We start from the raw sequence: 6,029 nt of genomic DNA, 5'->3' as shown, positions 1-6,029 counted from the left end.
CAAGAAATGGCAGGCGAGGACGGAGAAGATGGAGAACCGCTCCCGCTGGAAGAATCTACGGATTTTGGGCCTCTCGGAGGGGCTGGAAGGTTCGGATTTGGCAGCCTATGTAGTCCTAATGCTAAACTCGCTGATGGGTGCAGGGTCGTTTCGTGGTCCGCTGGAGCTGGAAGGCACCCATCGAGTGTTGCAGCGGAAGCCCAGGCTGAACGAACTGCCCAGGGTGGTGCTGGTCCGTTTTCACTGCTTGGTTGACCGGGAGTGCGTATTGAGGTGGGCGAAGAAGGCGAGGAGCAGCAGGTGGGAGAATACGGACGTTCGGATTTTTCAGGACTGGAGCGCGGAGGTGGCAAGGAGAAGGGCTGGCTTCAATCGAGTGAAGGGAGTGCTCCACAGGAAGGGGGTGAAGTTTGGCCTTCTACAGCCGGCTCGCCTCTGGGTCACGTACAAGGACCGCCAGCTCTACTTTGACTCTCCAGAGGAGGCCTGGGCTTTTGTCCAGGCTGAGAACTTGGATTCGGACTGAGGACTGGGGGGCAATGTACTTTGCTTGGAGGCTTTGTCCTCTTGGGTATCCTTTCGCCCATAGTGGCTGTATTTGCTGATGGTTGTTTCCTGTTTGTTTTTGCTATTTGAGTTATGGTTATTTGGGTTCTTTCGGGGTTTCTTTGGGGCTGTTGGTTATTCATTGTGGGGGTTTTTTTTCTTGTTTCTTGGTTGGGGGCTAGTTTGGGGTCCCGATGGGTCATGTGTCTGTCTTTTCCCGCGTGTTGGGTCGGGGGGGCGGGGCTCGGGTTGGAAGCACGGGCTTTCTTCCCACGCCGGTGGAATTGGGGGCGGGGCCGGCACTGGGAGGGAGGGATTGGCGGCTGGGTTTCATCCGGGTGGGGGGGTCGTGGTTATGGCGGGAGTAGCCGGGGTCAGCAGAAGTCAGCTGGCTCACGGAAGTATAATGTTGGGGGTAACGCAGCTAGGGGGGCCCTAGCTTGGACGGGGTGGCGGGGGTGGGTCTGAGGGGGAGGAGGAGAGTGGGGGGGGGGTGTTGGGTTGTTGCTGCAGGGACTGTGAGGGAATGGATGGTGATGGGGGGGTTGGGCGGGGGAATTGCCACCGTGGGGAGCGGGCTTGGGGGGGTTCCCCGGGCACGTGGTGGGTTGAGGAAGGGCTATGGCTGATCGGCGTAGAGGGAAGGGGACGGCCCCTCGGGTTCGGTTGGTCACATGGAACGTGAGGGGGCTGAATGGTCCGGTGAAGCGATCCCGGGTCTTGGCTCACTTGAGGGGGCTGGGAGCGGATGTGGCTATGCTCCAGGAGACGCACCTCAGGGTTACGGATCAGGTGAGGCTAAGAAAGAGTTGGGTGGGACAGGTGTTTCACTCGGGGCTTGATGCAAAGAACAGTGGGGTGGCAATCTTGGTGGGTAAGAGCATGTCGTTCGTCATGTCCAAAGTGGTGGCGGATGGGGCAGGTCGATATGTGATAGTGAGTGGGAGACTTCAGGGGGAGCAGGTGGTGTTGGTTAATGTTTATGCCCCCAACTGGGAAGATGCGGGTTTCATGCGGAGTATGCTGGGCCTGATCCCGGACCTGGAGACAGGGAGATTGATTCTGGGTGGGGACTTTAACACGGTGCTGGATCTGGCTCTGGACCGCTCGAAGTCTAGGACGGGCAGAAGGCCGGCAGCGGCCTCGGTGCTGAGGAGGTTCATGGATCAGATGGGAGGGGTGGACCCTTGGAGGTTTTTGAAGCCGGGGGGTAGGGAGTTCTCTTTTTTCTCCCATGTTCATAAGGCGTACTCCCGGATTTACTTTTTCGTGCTTAGCAGGGCGCTGATCCCGAGAGTGGTGGGGGCGGAATATTCGGCGATAGCCATTTCTGATCATGCTCCACATTTGGTGGACGTGGAGCTGGGGGAGGGGAAGGATCAACGCCCGCTGTGGAGGTTGGATGTGGGGCTTTTGGCAGAGCAGGAAGTGTGCGGTCGGATCCGTAGGGGTATCGAGGGGTATCTGGAAACCAATGACAACGGGGAGGTGCAGGTTGGGATGGTTTGGGAAGCGCTAAAGGCAGTAGTTAGAGGGGAGCTGATCTCTATTCGGCTGCACAGGGAGACGGGGGAGAGGGTCAAGAGGGAGAGGCTGGTGGAGGAGATGGTCAGGGTGGATAGGAGTTATGCAGACACCCCGGAGGAAGGGCTTCTGAGGGAGCGGCGCCGTCTCCAAGCGGAGTTTGACATTTTAACCACCCATAAGGCGGAGGTGCAGTGGAGGAGGGCACAGGGGGCGGTGTATGAGTACGGGGAGAAGGCAAGCCGGATGTTGGCTCACCAGCTCTGGAAGCGGGAGGCAGCTAGAGAAATTGGGGGAGCCACGGATGCGGGTGGGAACTTAGTGCGGGGTGGGAAGGACATCAATGGGGTATTCAGATCCTTCTATGAGGGGCTATATCGGGCGGTACCCCCCAGGGAAGCAGGCGGGATGGACCGCTTTTTGGATAAGCTGGAGCTCCCAAGAGTAGGGGACGAGCGGGTGGAGGGTTTGGGGGCCTCAATTGAGCTGGAGGAGTTGGTGGAGGTGCTGGGAAGCATGCAGACAGGGAAAGCGCCGGGGCCTGACGGGTTCCCAGTGGAATTTTATAAGAAATTTCCGGATTTGCTGGGCCCGCTGCTGGTGAGGACCCTGAATGAGGCCAGGGAGGGGGGGGAGGGGGTTTGCCCCCGACGATGTCCAGGGCAATTATCTCTTTGCTCCTGAAGCGGGAAAGGACCCCCTTCAGTGTGGGTCTTATAGGCCGATCTCGCTCCTTAACGTAGATGCTAAGTTGTTGACAACGGTGCTGTCCAGGAGGGTGGAGGATGTGGTCCCGACGGTGATTCATGAGGACCAAACGGGGTTTGTAAAGGGGAGACAACTGAATGCCAATGTGCGGAGGCTCCTGAATGTTATGATGATGGCGCCGGTGGTTGGGGAGTCAGGAATAGTGGTGTCCATGGATGCGGAGAAAGCTTTTGATAGGGTGGAGTGGAGTTACCTGTGGGAGGTGTTGCGGAGGTTTGGGTTTGGTGAGGGGTTCATTAGCTGGGTGAGGTTGCTGTACAGCTCCCGGTGGCGAGTGTGGTGACGAATGGGAGGAGGTCAGAAGACTTTCGGCTTTCCAGAGGGACGAGGCAGGGATGCTCCTTGTCTCCCCTGCTCTTCTCGTTGGCAATTGAGCCCCTGGCCATGGCACTGAGGGACTCGAAGGGTTGGAGGGGGATTGTGCGGGGGGGGGGGGGGGGGGGGGGGGGGGGGGGGGGGGGGGGGGGCACCGGTTGTCGCTGTATGCAGATGATCTGCTGCTGTATGTCGCGGACCCGGCTGAGGGGATGCCAGAGGTGCTGAGGATACTTGAGGAGTTTGGGGACTTTTCGGGATATAAGCTAAATGTGGGGAAAAGTGAGCTGTTTGTCCTGCACCCGGGGGGTCAGGAGAGGGAGATAGGGGAACTCCTGTTGAGGAGGGCTGCGGGGAGCTTTAGATATCTTGGGGTCCACGTGGCTAGGACCTGGGGGGCTATGCATAGGCTTAACTTTTCGCGGCTGGTGGGGCAGATGGAGGAGTTCAGGAGGTGGGATGCGCTTCCGCTCTCGTTGGTGGGCAAGGTCCAATTGGTTAAAATGACGGTGCTCCTGAGGTTTTGTTTCTTTTCCAGTGCCTCCCCATGTTGATCCCGAAGGCTTTTTTTAGAAGGGTGAATAAGTCGATTCTGGGGTTTGTGTGGGCGCGGAAGGCCTCGAGAGTAAGGAGGGTATTTTTGGAGCGAAGAAAGGAGGTAGGGGGCCTGGCACTGCCCAACCTGTGTGGATATTATTGGGCGGCGAACGTGGCGATGATTCGCAGGCGGGTGACGGAAGGGGAGGGTGACGCATGGAAGAGGCTGAAGGTGGCATCCTGTACGGGTACGAGTCTGGAGGCCTTGGTGACGGCCCCACTTCCACCGGCTAAGTACTCCACGAGTCCGGTGGTGGTTGCGTCGCGTCCCTCAAAATCTGGGGACAGTGGAGGCGGCATAGGGGGGAAGTGAAGGCCTCTGTTTGGGCCCCGATACGGGGCAATCACCATTTTGCGCCAGGGAGAACGGGTGGGGGATTTGGGAGTTGGCACAGGGCAGGCATCAGGCAATTTGGGGACCTCTTCTTGGATGGGAAGTTCGCAACTCTGGAGGACCTGGTGGGGAAGTGGAACCTCCCCCCTGGGAACGCTTTTAGGTATATGCAGGTCAGGGACTTTGTTAAGAGGCAGGTGGAGGAGTTTCCGCGGCTGCCGCCAAGGGGGGTGCAGGACAGGGTGCTTTCGGGGTCGGGGGTGGCAGGGATTTTGTCAGAAGTGGTTGGGTGTAGGGTCAGGCCGGGCTGGGGCCTCGCGATCTTTGGGGTAGCTTCGGAGCCGGGAGTGCAGGAGGCGAGAGAGGCCGGCATTCTGGCCTTTGCGTCTCTAGTAGCCCAGCGCAGGATTCTGTTACAGTGGAGGGATACGCGGCCCCCGAGTTCGGAGACCTGGGTCAACGACATGGCTGGGTTCATCAAGTTGGAGTGGATGAAATTTGCCCTGAGGGGGTCGGACCAGGGGTTCTTTCGGCGGTGGCAGCCCTTTCTCGATTTCCTGGCGAAGGGGTAGAGTGGTCGGTCTCTGCAGCAACCCGGGTGGGGGGGGGGGGGTTTGCGGCGGTGTGTTTATGTTATTTTCTTCTTTCTTGTATTGCTATTTGTTATTATTTATTTTGGGGGGGGGGGAAGGAGTTCTTTTCTTGTTCTGTTTTGGTGTGGAAACACGCCTTGTTTGTCTTAAATTGCGGGGAGAAAATTTGTTATTGTTATTAAAAAACTTGAATAAAAATTATTTTTAAAAAAAGAAGTCTTACAACACCAGGTTAAAGCTCAACAGGTTTGTTTCAAATCACTAGCTTTCGAAGCACTGCTTCTTAGTCAGGTGAACGAAGAGGTAGGTTCCAGAAACATATATATATATATATATATATATATAAAGTCAAAAATGCAAGATGATACTTTGAATGCGAGCATTTGCAGGTAATTAAGTATTTACAGATCCAGAGATAGGGGTAACCCCAGGTTAGAGGTGTGAATTGTCTCAAACCAGGACAGTTGGTAGGATTTTGCAAGCTTAGGCCAGATGGTGGGGGGTGAATGTAATGCGACATAAATCCAAGGTCCCGATTGAGGCCATACTCATGTGTGTGGAACTTGGGTATAAATTTCTGCTCGGCGATTCTGCGTTGTCGCGCGTCCTGAAGGCTGCCTTGGAGAACGCTTACCCGGAGATCAGAGGCTGAATGCCCTTGACTGCTGAAGTGTTCCCCGACTGGAAGGGAACATTCCTGCCTGGCGAGTGTCGCGCGATGTCTGTTCATCCACTGTCGTAGCGTCTGCATGGTCTCGCTAACGTACCATGCTTCGGGACATCCTTTCCTGCAGCGTATGAGGTAGACAACATTGGCCGAGTCGCACGAGTATGTACAAGGCAATTTAATAATTTGTATCACCCTTCAAAGTAACTGAACAGGCATGCATGGATAGTGATCTAGTTATGGGCAGCACGGTAGCACAGTGGTTAGCACGGTGGTTTCACACCGCTAGGGTCCCAGGTTTGATTCTGGGCTGGGTCACTGTGCGGAGTCTGCACGTTCTCCCTGTGTCTGCATGGGTTTCCTCCGGTTTCCGCCCACAAGTCCTGAAAGATGTGCTATTAGGTAATTTGGACATTCTGAATTCTCCCTCTTGTGTACCCGAACAGGCGCCGGAATGTGGCAACTGGGGGCTTTTCACAGTAACTTCATTGCAGTGTTACTGTAAACCTACTTGTGACAATAAAGGTTATTATTAGTTAAGATCACAAGGAGGGGAGCATTCCAACCCTGGCCTTTTCGTCTAGGCAGTGAGATGTTGGGACACTGCAGGCGACCTGCTTCCCCTGGGTTCCATTGCTGGAATCTTTCATTGTTTGGAACCTTGGCCCTGGCTCGGAGTCTGCGC

Source organism: Scyliorhinus canicula, chromosome 3, assembly GCF_902713615.1.
Source record: "Scyliorhinus canicula chromosome 3, sScyCan1.1, whole genome shotgun sequence".
Lineage (NCBI taxonomy): Eukaryota > Metazoa > Chordata > Chondrichthyes > Carcharhiniformes > Scyliorhinidae > Scyliorhinus > Scyliorhinus canicula.
This window is presented reverse-complemented; position numbering follows the sequence as displayed.